At 41.1% G+C, this 17,082-nt stretch overlaps 1 long non-coding RNA gene across 4 annotated transcripts in view; it reads left to right on the top strand.

The window, feature by feature from the left end:
• The window catches only part of LOC135942897 (uncharacterized), a 67,171-nt gene that overhangs the window by 10,207 nt on the left and 39,882 nt on the right, over positions 1–17,082 (top strand). For 3 of the 4 annotated variants that reach the window (XR_010575141.1, XR_010575142.1, XR_010575139.1), the window contains exons 2-4: positions 4,580–4,655; positions 7,999–8,124; positions 8,211–8,293. This is a non-coding gene — a long non-coding RNA (uncharacterized LOC135942897). The remainder of the gene's footprint in view (positions 1–4,579; positions 4,656–7,998; positions 8,125–8,210; positions 8,294–17,082) is intronic. The other variant, XR_010575140.1, reaches the window with a different exon arrangement.

The raw sequence follows: 17,082 nt of genomic DNA, 5'->3' as shown, positions 1-17,082 counted from the left end.
ATGGTTCCATTAACAGTAAGAGCGCTCTGCTGGCGAATTCTGCTCCTTATCTCCGGTCAGGCACATTTTCATTGAAACAAGAGAGCGCAATTTCGTATGCACAAGCGTTCGCTCAGGGGGTTCGGGCGCAATCAGCTCAATTGAGCCATTTAATTCTCGGCGAGCACATTATCTGCACCGCGGCCGGAGAACAAATCTTTTAAGCCAGACCATTTATTTATCCTTTGTCGGAGCCGCGCAGACACTTCGACGTTCGTTCAAAAAAGGCGGCTTTACAGACGCCGACGTGGCGTTTAATGTCTACGAGTGAGCTTTTGTGCGAACATACCGCGCCGAGTGCGTCAATGAGTCATTGTTGGCATTCAGATAAACGTCTGGACGATCATTTATTTAAGGTGCATACTGCGTGACAATCATTCAGGATAAGTGATTTTGCGTTTTGAACTACATTGTTGTTATTCAAAGCGGCGACCAAGGTTGATAGGAGTATCGCAATTTGGTATTAGAACCAGGTTAAAATCATTACTAACATTCTATATTATTCACATAGGATATTTTTTAATTGCTTTTTTTAAAAATCCATCAATTTTGTAGAGATGCTTGAAAATATTTAACAATAATCTCCAATAAGGTTAATTATTATAAAAAATTTTCGTCGTTTTTCATCAACAGAGTTTCAAAAATGAATGATAGACTAACCAATATAAAATGCATAATTCACAACGCGTATAATGTCCGGGATAATAAATTAGATGGTGTCCAATGAACATGTCTAAAGTAGAAATTGTGTGCTAAACGACAAACAACTATCGAGCAATCTCAATACCCTTTTATTTTCTCTCCACTGCATCCGTCATAGAAAGACGGTTGTAGGAGTAGATTATGCACTCGGAGAGGCACTCGCTCACCCGTTTTGTCGCCGCGAGAGTTGCAAACTAATCGAGCGCCTCCGCACGCACACTGTCATGTAAAATACGCTCGGACCAGCGTCAAGCTCACACGTGTGAATAACGAACGTCTCTATGAACCAGTGCATATATATCAGATTATAATCCAATTATTTTTCTCGCTCTATAATCTGCAACGTGTGCATGCGTGCGTACTTGTTATTTATGCACTTGGCGAGGAAAGCTGAACGCACGGTGATCTGCATTAATATTTATTTCCATACAAGTGTGACGTGAGGTGCGTCGTCGCGGAGATACATATCAACGGAAAAGCTTACTGATTAATATTTCTTCTTATGGAGTAAATATGTTAAATTTCAATTCTTATACGCACTGCACCTTTTTTATTTAAAATGTTAAATGAAATAAATGCAGAGGCAAGTAGCACGAGAGCGTTAGAAAATATTCTTTGCTGTTAATTTACTTTGAGGCAGCCATTTCTTATTTGTAACATATAAAATGTGCGTGAGGTGCTGTGAAATAAAAACGACTGATTTTTTCTGATTGTAAGCTTCCGATCGTCGTAGGACCATCAAATAAGCACAAACCAGCTCTTTCATGCCATATAAACCATCTAAACCCATCTGAATTTCACAATGTGTTGTCTAAAGGCCATCCAATTCAGCTAGAAATCTGCCAATAATTTTTTGCATGGATTATTATTTTAATCTCACCGAGTTTTTAATGAATTTTTAATTCGATTGTACAGCATATTAGACTGATAACCTTTTATTCAATTCGTGTATTTCTTTGTCAAATTTTCTAATTTTTTGTCATTTCTAAATATTGAATGAATTATAAAAACCAACTACGCAATTTTCGTCCCCCGTTCAACGGAAATATTCTATGAAATATGCATTAATTACAGATCATTGCAGTTACACAATTTTCGCAACTCATGACCATTCATTTCATTTCATACATTCTGCAAGGTCTGACTGAGTCCGCTCCATTAAAATGCAAATGCATCGACATGAAAAAGATTACAATATGAAATTAAAAACATTAAAAGCGCTTTTATTATTGCTCGCTGCGAGGATAATGAAAGAGCCGCTCGCCGCTTTGTCGCATGCGAGAGGCAGGCGAATAAAATATCGCGATAAAGCAGAGCATTGTTGTTTCTCGAAGAATGACTGGTTTGCGAGTTGTACTATTTCATGTTGAGCCGTCTGTCAGTTTGCAAAGATAGCGAGCGAGAGCCTACAGCTAACGGTGCAAACAATCGTATAATGAAAGGAAAATTGCAAGCCAAGAATGAGAATAAGCGCGGCTAGATTGCACTCATGAATAAAACAAGCTGCATAGGAATATCGCTCTAGCTGCTGCATTTCATGGTCAGCAGAGTGCCGCGCCTTTATTCACTTTCAATTAAACTATCTTGCAGCTGCGAAAAAAGTGAGAGTGCGAATTTCTTGACTGTTTCTAATCTACTTAAGAGGAATTGCTCCATGCTACTTATTCAGCCACTAATGGCGAATCTAATTACGCCAAATGTGGCGTTATTAAGCGCACCATTGCTGCTGCCCGCATTCCGCTTTTAATGGCCTGTTGCAGTGAAGATCAACTGGCCTCGAAGGGTGGGCCGAAAATGTGATGACTCGGGTTTTTCATGCGCCAGCACTCTCGCAGGGACCATTTTTGTTTTTACAGGCCTCCACAGGATGTGAGCTGTTCATCGTAAAAGGGCTAATAAAATGAATTTTAAAAGCAATCATAAATTTTATTAAATTTACAGACAAATAAAAATTGTAAACTCCACGTGCAGTAAAGAATATTTTCTTACAATGCGTTAGCGATAACATTATAAATAATTCGACTCATTTTAATAGACTTGAACTACATTGTTTTTCGTTAATGGATATCGATGAATATTTGAACCCTGGACCTGACAGGTTAGCGCTAGAGGCCTCCCACGTTCTAGACATTCGCTTCGATCGAAATATTCCATTATTCTCGACAATGTATTATGCATGCTCCCATATTGTTTTGGTCCGGCATTTTATCAATTGTGTAATCTCTAATAGCCGTTCGCAGCATACAAGAGGAATGCAACACGCGCAGTGATAGAGCAAATAACCGCTCTATACTTATTTCTCCACTTATAAGGTGAGCACACTAGAATGCACGCGTCAGCCGGTGGGGCCATGCCATTAAAGATTAAAATAAACACACGCGCGCATGCCAATTCTCGACCTTTGGCAGGTCGAAAGGCGATTTATATGCAGCTCCAAATTGCTGGTGTGTATGTATTTTTTAATTCGGCACGCATAACCGTTGTTTGGTCGATTGTTATCAGCACGTGGCGAGGCGTTGTGCAGACCAAAATTATCAGCACTCGATCGGCGCGGCAATTAGGGGCGTAATTTATATTTATTCGCCTAATAAGCTGTGAAAATCGAGATTGGAGAGCGATTAAAAGTCCGAGAAGGGGATTTCATGTAGCCGCGCTGCGACCATAAATTACGCAGGCAGCGCACGGTCGCTTGTGTTTTGATTAGCATTGTGGCTATTAGACCGAGCTGCACCGCTTTATTAATTCATGCATATTTTAAGTGGCCGTAAATAAATTCAATGAGCTATTTTTCTTGATGCATATTTCAGGCCGAGAGCAAGCCAGCTAGCCGGTGCACGCCAATAAATGGCTTTCTATAATCGCTCGATGCAGTGCAGCATCTCGCTCGATTATATTATTCACATCCGGGGATGTTTAGTCATTGGTGCATGCATGCTCAAGTACGCTCTTGGAGCTGCTCCGTATTTTTATTGACTTTCTCCGCCGGCGTGCCGCTGGTCACTTTATTCAGGCCGCTCGCCTTCGTTCCAGGAATTCGCGTTTTTCTGCTTTAAATTTGAATTCTCCACCGGCAAATGGCTTTTAGACGCGAGGCATTATATATCTTTTGATGAGGATAATTTGTCAACGATCAAAACGAGTCGGGGCAATGACGAGATTAGATTGCTCCGGCAGCTCTCTCGTTCGGAATGCCCATTCTAATGATTTGACCAGAAATGCGCTCTTTTCATCCGCGGAATTTTACCTTCTCGTAAGATGGGAATAAATATCTGCTTCAAATTATTACATTCAAAATTCCGGTGAACATTTTTTTCTCATTATGATGACTCTGTGAGATTTGCGAAATTCAGGCTAATCAATGGCGTAGCAAGAGGATGAGTGATAATTCGCCAAAAGTGGTCATTTCACAAGAAAATTTTGAGCTCAATTATCTACCAATCGACTGAAATGCTCGACCACGCGGCCATTAATCATGCAGCTTGGATTCAAGCTCAATAATTATTGCTCCTCCCAGGAGATCTACTGCAGTTACGTTGATGCAGTGTGTTACGTCGTGTGTGTTGTGGTGCCCGCGGCCAAAATGCAGCCGCCGCGCGTTTCGACGAGACAGCAGCCCAATATACAAGACGCGCAGCCGGGGTTTCTCTCGTAATTGAATCAGAAACCGCTGTGTGGTTTCATCATGAAAAGTCATTTTCGTGCGATGCACGGCGATTTCAGCCTTCAAATATAAAATATATGTACGTTGCGGAATCGAGAAGAACTGAAAGTTTTATTGCAGTCCAAAGAAAGTGACAGCAAAAGAAAGCGCTTTTATATTTTGAATTTGATTTTGCAGATCGGCGGGAGACAGGTGGAGCTCGCGAGGAGGAGTCTCCTCATACCAATGTCCCTTGGGCGCCGAGTTGAGCTGAGTGAGTGAGAGATAGAGAAAATACCGCCGCTCATAACGTGTTATTATTATCACAAGGCAGAAATCATCATAACACTTCTGGAATGATATCTGGCCGCCGACCTAGATCCTAACACAGACCGTCTTTGGCGAAATGACCACTGTGGAGTGCTACCAAAATTTAATTACCCCCGCGCTGGATCGTAAAACAGCACCTGGGAAGCTATTCAAACTATACAAGGCTCATTTGCATTCTCTTACTAATTTATTAGCATTTCTTGATCTGGCAGTAGAAAAAATGAGAGGAGTCGTAAAAGTGTTTATCGTGCCAAGAATGCAAATTTTCGAGCTGAGAAGTCTTGAAACGGCTCCGAGATTTTCATGTTAAGAAAAAAATTGCTGTCTTATATAAAATTGTAATATCCACTTAGATAAAATTGCTATTGATCAAAGAAATTATTGCTTACGACAAGAGCTGTCTCTAAGTTTGGCATTTTTTTTAACATAATATCAACACGCCCATGAAATTTGATCTGAAGAATGCATGTTTTCGACGCCGATTAAATGATTTCCAGATACTAACAGGAAAACGCCAGGGAATCAAATTAGTGTTATGTTTATAGCTCTGAGGTTCGTCAAAGGTGGGAATATAACGAATGCGAGAGCGATACAATAAAACGCTTCTTCCCATCACAAATAAAACACATGCACCCAGTTAGAAAACACGACGAAATTAATTCGTGCCCGTTTATATCCATATAAATAGAAACACTGCTCTTCTCGCACTCATAGAGACGAACACCGAACACGCTGGCTGATTCGTAGGAATACATATATTATTAGTTTCCGAAGTAGGATTTCAAAAGATCCCACCGCCGACAGCTAAAATACTGGGCCACTTCACAGATGAACAATTTTGATAAACAAACAATAAAACTCTGGTCAGACTCAACAACCTAGCCGCAGCCAAATCATCACCTAGCACAGACTGCTGGTGAAATCAGCAGCCGCGTGCATAAATAACCGTTTGCTTGGGTTTTATCGCAGAATTTGGCACTTGAAATGGCGATGGCTGGCCATATGGGCTGTGGTTAAAGGTGTTTGCGTGCTGTCTCGTCTCTCGTGAGCTCGAATAAAGTTGTGAGAATATGCGCGCTCCGGTGGTTTGAATACATTATACCGAGAGTGCGCGGCTAAAGTTATGTGCCAAACCTGGCCCTTTCACCGCAGAAATAGATTAGGAAACAGTAGGCGATTCTCGTTCTGCTCGTTAGGATGTTTGCAAATTGAAAATTAAAGCGTGAATTGTGACCACTGCGTCAAACAAAAATCATAAATTTGTATTTCTAAATTTTCCCACAGAGGAAGTCCATATTTGGTGAGCTTGTGTCAGGAAGGCCATTTTTCATTCAGATACTGTAGACCAATATGAATTCAGCTGACACACCTGTTTATGTAAAACATGACGAGTTGATTAATATTACGCCTATTATGAAATTGAGGTGTATGAACTACATTTGATCATTTTTTGCGGTGCTAAATTGGGGAAATAGAGCAGGTGGTACCAATAACGATGACCTTGGGCTCTACTATTCAGTAGGCTCATATTTTTTTTTATTTCAAAATACCGCTTTATTCGTTGTATGTAACGCATTTAATGATATTTTCTCCCTAATAATCTTAAATATGAGCCACAACTCCATCACAATACTAAAATTGTGCTTCAACGAACTGATTCATTTGAAAATACTTGAGCTAGAATTTTATTTTAAAGCTTATATATCCTTGAAAAACAAAATAAAAGGCTTCTGGAATTCAATTGTACCATACTTAACTGGGAATGACATAAGACACCTTATACGTGGTGGATTCTCGTGGGCCAATTCCCTCGAAAAATATGCTCCCCTCTGCAGAGGGCCTGTAACCGGTATTGAAGCCCTAAGTCGTCGCTCACGCGCTGCAAAATCGTGAACAATGCAGCACATCTTCTTTAGCCCCGAGTGAGACAGCACCGCTCGACAGGCGTCGTGATCATTTCTTCCGAATCACGAGCCAATTTCCTTCCTTGTGCTACGGCGCTGCACGCGGCGACTTTTCTCTATAACGATTGATTTCCCAGTCGAGATCCAATTTATAGGACTGCAGGTCGTTAGTGAACAGAACATAGCTGATCTCCTAGCTGGAGATGCGATTTATCTCGGTCTGTGCGGCCTAATGAGCCGCTCGAGCTGTGAGAACGAGGCCCGTAAAAATGTATCGCGCCGGTTTTTCTCATTCGCGATATCAATCAATCGGCGTGATTCTTTTGACATTGTGAATATTATACGATTAAAATAATAATGCACTACTTTCACTTTGCATTTTATTAGAAAGGCGTAGCTCACAGACACACACACACACACACATACATACACTATTGCGCCTAGCCATTATTATTATTGAACAAACACAGTGCACACCTAAGTAAACTAGTAGTTTTACGCTCTGTGTGTTATGTAAAGCGTGAATTTTTTCCAACTATCATCTCTCGGCGTTCGTGCAGGCGGTGGCGGCTATATTCTTTTAATTATTACTGGAGGTGAGTTAATGCGGACGAATATGCAATCGGCAGCGCCTGTTGTGCGTGCAATTGCATTCGCGACAATTAAATAAACAGCACCTACGACTTCGTGTATTCGCACTCACGCGATCCATGAAGTTGTAGGTTTTTAATAGTATGCACCTGTTTTACAGACTACTTTTGCGCTCTGAAGGAAACGATAATCATCTCTTGCTAGATCTAGAGATCTTTGCAATCTCTAGGCATTGCAAATTATTAAAGGGACCAATTATAGGGAATAAGCGTCATAAAATGTAGCACATTTTAAAAGACTTTGAATTTCTCTTAGAAATATTCAAGCTTGCCTCTCTTTCATTGTATAACACTTGTTTAGAAACTCGTGTTGCATATCTTGTCTTCTTGACTGACACGTCTTCAGCTGCCAACTTAAGATGCGCTCATAAAACTTGTGCACTTGATCTCTCTCGTAATTATCAATCTTCCGATGAGCTACGCTGCTTTGTGCGCAGTGTATTTACTCTCAACTTGTAATGAGCAATAAGACGTTTGTATCAAGATGGAACGAAGCTCAATTATTAGATGCATGTATGTGCGCTTTTTACCTTGCGGAAGATCTGCATCTCCACGATTTTGATTTCGAATTTCAAGGCCGGATTGTTTGAAAAGAACCCACTGGAATATTTTAATTAAAGGTGCTGCCACAATATTATCGAAACGATCAAATTGAAATGTGCAACCTTTTGTTGCCCTCTAGATATATAACATTCAGACGGCTTGTAACACGCTGCCTTTCAATCTGTTGCAGTGTATTCGTCAAGCAAAAGTACATGCCTAGCCGCCAAATTGTATCAAGATTATTTGACGTAATTAGCATCACGAGCAACGACCTAACCTTGCCCTTTGCAATCTCGGCCCGTCTCTCCGCATTTGGGTAATTGTAACACACACGAGGCAAAGAAAATTGCAAAAAAACGCTCCGCCACCATTCGTCTGAATACACATGTTTTTTGTTTCCAGGCGGACAATTTGAGCCGGAGCTTTTACTATCACCTGCGGAGGAGCTGAGCTTATTTTCGTCGGGGCTGTGAGAGAATTCCAAGGTAGGTGTTCCCTGATTGTGAGCGAATCTATTTTGCACAGCGGGAACTTGTGCAGCCTAGATTTACGATCGCATTCACAACAGACGTGGCCCGTTAAGGAATTGCAATCAGGCGGGCGGTTTCGTAACGTATATATATGAAAATTAACTGGTGACGAGCGCGGAGCACTTGGAAAATTTAAATAGCACCTCGCTCCAGGGAAGTAATTTTTATACACTGCGGCAATTTCGCCTGTTTCGTTTTCTGTGCACGGTCATTAATTGTTTAAAATATATCGCAATTACGAGACGTTTTACCCAACATCTGCTCGCTAAATTATCAATTAGTCTTTACGAACCTCAAACGAATGTTGTTGAATGTAAATCGCGCAAAGAGCTCAACCCCGTGAATAAATTCTCGCGACGAAGCTGAGGAGCCGCACATAGCCTCAATGGAGCTAATTGCTGCCGTGCTATAAATTCAATCGTGAAAGCAAACAGGGCCAGCGAATTACGAGTCTAATTCCGAATGTCCGCCACGGGTACTAAACATAAACTTTGTTCGCGAATGAAAGGTCAGCATATAAAAATAAAGCGTTGTGCTGGGGTACACGCCCCTCGCACTTGACAACTAACTGCAATCGAGCTGCATCGTGTGTATATGTGATACGCCGATAAATGAGTCGGAGATACACCAGCCGCATCGAATGCTCAATGCATAATAAAGGCTCGGCTGTTAATTGTTTGATGGCCCGTAATAATAGGAGAGAAGAGCTGTCGTGCCCTCTAGGTCGCTAACCCTGTCATTTGCGACTCTCGTAGTCCTGACATATATCGAATTAACGCTGCACAAATCACAAAACGTTTGAACATAGGTGCGTACAAATTAATTGGCATCGGGACTAAAGGTTAATTAGTGGCACTAATTTTATTATCAAACAAAGCATATTTTTAATTATCAAGCAGCTACAGTAATAAGGCAAACAAAACTTCCTGATGTAATCAGTTGCGCAGGCACAGCCAAACAACCTGAAAAAAACTTCTTTTCGGAAGGAAAAGCTGTAAGAGAAAAGAGCCGAGGGCAGGAGTGGCGAGAAAGTGATCGCGCCGGACAAAAAGTGGCAGCCAGGCAAAACCCAGGATGAAAACGAGAGTGGTTATTGCTATTGTGTTTAGGCACCTTACTGTGCGGCGCATGCGAGCAGGCGTATAATTAAAATTCTTCTCCTAAAGCAGCAGCAACAGTATAAGTGGAAGATGCGTTCTTATAGTTGGTTCCGTTTCCTGGAAAATGCTTGCTTGAATTTCATGGTGACCAAACGCAAGAAGTGTATCAGGAAGTGCATTTTTAACGCAAATTCTGCGTTATTTGCAAAAAATGATCCCTATTAATTTAAACAAATTTTCAATTGCAAATTGATGAATTTTAAATTAAACGAGAAAAAATGTTGAAGTTTGCATTTATGAATTAAATTTACATGCTAAGTTGAAAACTTACAGCTCAAGTCAAGTGGGCATGTCTAAAAATAATTGGCGGTTCGACGGTTCTTCAGGAAATCTCGTTGGCGGAATTCAGCTCTCTCTGAACTGGTTCAAATATTAATTCCGATTTCAACACCTTACTACTTGCCGCTTAAACACCTTTTTTAAGCCTCGTCAACTAGGTTCGCGCAAAATACACCTTACTTACGCGATCCGATTTCCTAACGTGCCAAAGATAGCTTTCGTTAGCACTTTCCTTTCCCAATCCGCGTTATATAATGCAGTACTCTTCACATAAGGGATAAATTAACGACAGGTGTCGATATCGCTACGCGCGCACTCCGCTTTTTAGAGCAGAAAGTCGATTTTCTAGCATAGGAAGCCAGCGGCGCTGTCTGAGTGAGCAACCTGAAAATTGTAGGCGTGCGTACTCGCAGCCTTGTGATTATTTAATCCGGCGGCAGTGAGAACAAAATCATCCGCCGATGGGAGGAGGAAAGGAGGTGAAATTATTAATACACGCCGCGTACTATTTTGATAGCATCAACGCAACAGGGACGTCCCGCAGCTCCTCTCTTCAATTGCAATTTAATTACACTCACCGGTCATTACTTAGTTGTGTATGCGGAGTGGCAGGAACGAGAGAATACGTGCCTCAAGAAAGCGGCGCGACCTGTGATAAATCGAGTGTATGATGTACGGCCTTTTTTACTCTGGATTCCTCACTGAATAGCCACTTACGGCGCCGTGCGAAATAATTCCACGAAGTGGCAGCTGCGACGTCGCTTGACCCTTCTGGCCATAATTTGCAAATGAAAATAAATGGACAGGCATCGCCGCCCTGCTTTTCATTAAGATGGCATTTCTAAGCTAAGTGCTGCCCCATTACGACCGCGACAGTGAAGAATTACTGATACCAAGTTAATTGTCTATTTATATTTGCTGATCACTGATGCTTGATGCAGATGGAATCATTTAATCATCCTAGAGAGATTTAATCAAGAAGAGAGCGTTCTTGAGCTTGATTTCCCTCCGGCAAATGGAATGTGTCCAGCTTGTAAAATTATTTTCAGTTGTCAGCCGCAAAATATTTCTTGCGAATTTTATCTTTTACTGGCGCTTGTTATGTTATGAAATGTGCCGCTACCAGCAAAGTCCTCACCACACATTTCAGAGCTGGTGTTAAGTGTGCTTATTCCGCAAATTTGATTGCCTTCTTGAAGCTTCTGCCAGTTTTCTGAAGTGGCCGCGGCTACTTAGCTTTCCTCTTCGCTTAAGACATGCTCGTAAATAAATTTTCTACTCCTGCCGACGATGATGATAGGTGCAATAAAAACTTTGATATCTTCTTATTAATGGGACAGCCTGTCAGAAAGGTGGAAATTTAGCGGGTAAGTAAAAGCAAACGTACTTTTAGCCAGTGAATTTCTGATATCTATTTAAGTACCCGTCGCGACTTTCTCGAAAAGACGCACACCCAAAATCGAACTGGCTTTCGGCCTAGTCAAGCGTGTTTCGAGCAGCAGTGCGTGCAATTTTATGGGGTGTCAGGTGTTATAAAGGCGCGGGGAAAAGATCTGGCGATTCGTTTTTATTGACGAGCAAACACAGGCCACTTCTTCTCAATCTTTGACAAAGAGAGCTCCTCCTGCATGGCCAGCGTTATTTTTTTACAATCGAACTCTTGAAAAGCCTTTGTGGTGCTTAGAGAAGAGTTTAGCTCGCACGTGTTCTCGCTTCTGCATCCTGCTCACAATAATAAAATTGGACTCACTGTGTTTGTTTGTGTTATCTAGAGATTGCATTAAAATTTAATGTGTACAATTCCAAAGGAAAACACTTGTACGCCACGCGGGGATTACGTCGTGTTTTATCAGCCGAGCAGCGCACCAGCTGAAAAGAGCAAAAGTGTGTAAATGCAAAACACGATGAACATATTGATTTGATCTGACGCCATTACACAAATTAAACGCCACTTACTTCCTAGTTCGCTGAAGAGAAAAGTGTGATAAGCAGTTGAGGGAATACACGAGTCTGTCTATAATCTTTGATGGCAAGAGGAAAGCAATAAGAATATTCAACCTGGTGAAAATGTCTGGCTGAAATCAATTAGTTTTCCCTTTAAGTGAAATCTGACTATGTCAATGTCATGTATCATAATAAAGAACGCACTCGTGATGAATGTGAGGAAAAACATTGTCGAAAGTTTTGAATCTCTCTTAAATCTAAGAGGTTTTATTTTCTTCCTTAAATTATCTCAATGAAATCTTATAGCCAACTAAATTATTTTAAAACCCTATTAAACTAGTGAAAAGTATCATGAATTTACTGAACGAAATAAAATTCAATATTTTAAAAGTAAAATTTGTTTCATTGCCGAAAAGTCCAACTGACAATACTCAGTTTCTTACGCAGATAATTGGTTAGTTTATTTTAAATAGGTGTTCGTCATCATGCCAAAGTATGTATGGTCGATTCGCCTTGTGGAAATCCCACAAGCCTATCTTATTGAATGAAGGTGAAATCATTATAGCGGTCATCTCGACGCAAAAATCTAGACCGTCCGCTCCCCAATAACAAAGAGTGGGCAAGCCTCGCGAACAAAATCATTAATTTCTAGCGTGGCCAGATTAGAATTTTCCTTGTCAAACTGACATCCTGTTGCTCTGCAAATTCAAACTGACTCACAGTCTGGTTACTCGAACATTGAGCCACGAAAACATGTTTGCAGCAGTACGTATGGTAATAAAATTTGCGCGGTGAGAGCGCAATAAAAAAATCGGACGAACCCTATGGCTAGCTAAAAAACAGGAGGCGTCTTGATGCAGTGAGGCAAAGAAAGCTGCGAAGAGGGATCAGATTTCCTGTGTCAACTCCCACACCTTCACCCAAACAGGCTTTGCTTTCGCGAATATCCTTTTGCACGCGCGCGCGTGCAAAATGGAACGCGCCACTAGTCTCGGTAATTTACGAGCGTGCTCTGCTCATTTCGCGCGCCCCCTGATGAGACTCACGATTATGCTGTGCGCCCTTGTGAAAATATGGCCAGCTCTGATGATTTTCACTGCCGAGTGAACTCGTTTGCAATTAAGACGGAATTTGGGTGCAAACCTTTTTCTTTCCATCTCTCTCGCCACACGCGATCGTCACGAAATTGTGGATTAATCGCACGCATTTCGAAATTAGTATTAAATACCGCGGCGGCGATTGAGAGAGGATCGACTTTCTAGTCGGTTGCATATTATATGATTTAATTGCACTTATCAAAAAACACGGAGCGGCCACTCTATAAAATTAAAATTGGGCCTACACAACTCGTTTGAATGCTTTTTGTGAGGCACAGCACAAATAATACGCTCTGTGCACTGGTCGTCATTGCTAATTTAATGCCCTTTATGAAAGTTGTCAGCGCGGCCATAAATAGGGAAGTAATAATACACAGACAGCGTTTCGAATATTACTTCACATCCACAATACGTGCCTCTGCAAATCTGGTTTCAATTTGGGCAACGGTGCCAATAAAAGCGGTCTGTGTAAGTCATTCCTACTACCGCTAGTTGCTCTTGGTATATACGCTCTCGCTCTCATCAAAAAGTGGAATGACTAATTAGGAGATTTTTTCGTTCAAGCCGGCAAAACGCACGAGGGCATTCGCGGTGACACCCGATCCGCTCATAATTTTTTGAAGCGCCTTTCACCCGGTTCTTTTTGCCGAGATCGAGTGTCACCTTGTGTTAATGTAACTGGTCGCAAATTGAAAGGTCCATTGACCGACGAGACACCTTCCTCCTTCTTCTCACAATCAAGCGGCAGCAGCGGCGAGAGCAGGCGAGCAGGTAATCTGATGACCGTCGTTTCACTGCGCCGAAATTTCGCACCTATTCAATCAAGTGGGCAACAATCATCGATATTTAAAAAGGAGTTAACAACTCAAAAGTCGTGACCCAGGTATAAAAATACCCACACAAAACCGCAATACTACGCTCGCCGATTATTTCCTCTCAACAATAGAAAAAAGAGGCAAGCGTCCGCAGGGATGTGAAAAGTAGAAAACTTATTATTTTAATTAAAATTTGAATGAACCTTTTCTTCTCGTGATTTGAGTTTAAACCATGTAAAATATGGCTTATTGTCGGAAAAAAAATATCCAGAGTCTGCAACAAAGGCGGCTTAAAATAAATTCGCGTTATCTTTCACATCTGCGGTGCTGAGCTCCAAAATTCACCGTGTTTGCAGAATCAAAACTTTTTTTCACGTCCCTATAGTCATGGTCCAGGTCAGCGGAGCAAGTTCGAACCATAATTATCCGCGTCGATGGCTGCTGACACGATTACTGGCAATGCGATCGGTCTGGTAATTGTTTTCGCCTTTTGTTTTTTGCCCGTGTACACTTAGGGGCAAACGACCACGGCCGTGAGCTTGTAAATCGAATTTCGGAGAGAGGGAATTCCGGAGCGTCACGACCAGCATAGAAGCGCAAAAAGTTGTGAAGCTGCTGCCTTTGTTACCACTGGACCACCTCGGAGATTTAAAAAAATCCAATTTCACTTACGGACACGACGAGAGCGGATTTTCCTCCACATTTTCACTCCGCACAGCCCGATGATTGGCGAAATCCGTACACAATTAAATTTATTTAATCCACACATGCACACACACCTGCAGCTGGAGCAGAGGAGAAGAAACTCGCGTCATGCGTTTTGCAATTAAACCGGCCATTGAGCATGCACAATTCGCCAAATCGTGCAGTTCACCTACAATAAAACTTCTTCCCTTCAACTCGACTCGAATTACGTGCCGACGAATTGTGAAAGGTCGACGAACCGCTCTTTGTGCATAAATCTAAATTCGTCCTAAAATTATCATTTCCTGCGCTCACGCTTTTCGATCGGCTTGAGATCTATTTCCGTCGTGTCACTCGTGTTTCGCGCGGGTGAAATGCATATTTGCATTTAGAAATCGCGTGCATATTCAAATAGACGATAATTATGCTCTTCTCGGTGCATTACGCGTTGCGTGACGCTCCGGCATTAATGCTCTGCGTTGGGCAATTAGCCGTAGTGAATTTTGAAAGCATACATGCGCCATACGGCGGTAGTAAAACATCAATTGTTCTCGGTTTCACCACTCTTGTCAGACACAGCAAAGGAGGCAATAATTTGCTAGATGCGACACCGCGCATAGAGCATGTCCCTCCGAAAACAAACGAGTTTGCAACGCATTAATTCTGTCTTTATAGACCCTTCCCGCATTTTGTAATATGTGATTTTATGAAGCATCCGCCCACTTCGGTTATTTACTCTCTCTGGGCTGTCTTAATTAATTTTCAAACGGCGCGTCGGGGGGTATCCCGTACCCGCTGTTAAGAGCAGCATACGTTTCAAAGAGGTTGCACCGATGGAATAGCTCACCGAATGAAAAAAATAGAGACTGTCCTCATTGTTGAAACTTTGTTTATTTCTCGCTGTCAAACACTAGTTAACGACCACTATGTCATTTTAGTATCATATCATATATCATTTGGAATCCATCAAGACGGTGATATAAAGAAGTTAAGAATTAATCTAATAATGGCATGATTTTCTAGAATTAAAAATATGTTTGCAAAGAACTTTGGCTAATTAAAAAAGTAAGAAAATAATAAATCAACACATTTAAATTTGGACAATGAATGCATTTATTTTTGCTTTCAAATGGTTCATCACTATAAACAAATGCTAACAGAGCTACATGTTTAGAAACCTGCAGAGACATTTGATATTTATTTATTCCTCTAATACAATATTGAACATAAAAAAGAGTGAAAAGGCACTTGAAAAAGCGATCAGTTCGCTGAAACGTCGGCGATCAAGAGATAGCAGAGCCAAACAAGGCCTATGCTAAAACACTGCGTCACACACACTTTAAAATTTTTGCCACAGATGAACTTTGAGGCCAGATGAAAAATACTCAAATTTTCTGTCTTGAAGTGGCTTAGGCAAATTATTTCATTGCTCGGTGATCCGAAAAGAATAAGCTTGCTGGCCAAAAATTGTTCTAACCGGGGGCGGAAGCAGGCGCCTTTCACCTTCCAGGACTGGGGCAGCCAACAAGCGCGCCGTCGCATCAAAGTCCGTCACACCACTGCTACATTTCTTGAAAAGCAGCAAGTCATTGTACTATGGAGCTGCATTTCAACCGGCATAATTTTTTGCTTGTCCAGCGCGGGCAAATGATATAATTTATCTGTGCTCCCTATTGACTTAAAAATTCGTGAAGCTATTATGAACATTATTTATAAAAATTTTATCCGGACGCCCTTCACGCCCAAACAGCAATGACTCGTTTGTGAGCGGCAATATCACGGATTTTGTTTTATTTCCGGCTCGTATAACACACTTCCTACAGCAACAAGTGAACAATTACGAGCACGAGCATACTTTCAAGGCCTACACTGTTCTTTTATTGTTAACAATAATCAGGCAGAAAATAATAACAACAATTACTGCACGTCTAGAGCTAGAGTGAGAGGAATTAATTTACTACTGCTTGTTATATGACGTGCCGATTTTTAGATCCTTTTCAGAGAACTCGTCACGACTGTTTTCCTCCCTCTGTTGACGTGCATAAAACCATGTTATCGCGCGGTGAGCTTTGATTCTTTGTCGGCGATATTTTGCTGTGGCATTCGTCAACAAAGCTATGCGGAGGTGTTGCACCGCTTACGTCAAGCTTGCCACTTAATTAGGAGCTTTGGTGGCTGGCTCATACCGCAATTGACGTATTCTTCGCCGAACTCTACTTCTTGGAACTAAAACTTACAATAGCTTACATTTGCTACACCTCAGATAAAATGTTTAAACTGTTCATAATCTCAATAAATACTTATTAGCTAACATATAATTTAGAGTTGCATTTTAATTTATAAATCACTCAACGAAAATTCACGAAGAAGATTTATATGAAGTATTTTTCAAATAGATCACGCTATTGGAATAATTGTTATTTCATGGGTTGTTATATTAGCCCATGAGTCAAGTTCGTATGTAGTTATACTACAATAAAATTTTTCACAATTACTCAATTAACTTAAAATAGTCTTTTACTACTATTGTTCTCAAAAAGCTGAAGGATGAGAGTCAACATTTTTTTTGCAATAAGTTAAGCAACAGCAGAAACACATGGTTGCAAGCACAAGGAAAATCTAGGGCGCGACAAATTGTCCACGGTGAATATTTTTAATTCGCCATCAATGGGAACTGCTATATGAACATAGTAGCCTCTTTGTTATTTCATTAACTTGACAAACGGAAGTTGCGACAAAAGGTGTCTTTAATATATTCGCATGCA

Source organism: Cloeon dipterum, chromosome 4, assembly GCF_949628265.1.
Source record: "Cloeon dipterum chromosome 4, ieCloDipt1.1, whole genome shotgun sequence".
Lineage (NCBI taxonomy): Eukaryota > Metazoa > Arthropoda > Insecta > Ephemeroptera > Baetidae > Cloeon > Cloeon dipterum.
The sequence above is the reverse complement of the archived record's forward strand: the minus strand, read 5'-3'. Positions and strand labels throughout refer to the sequence as shown.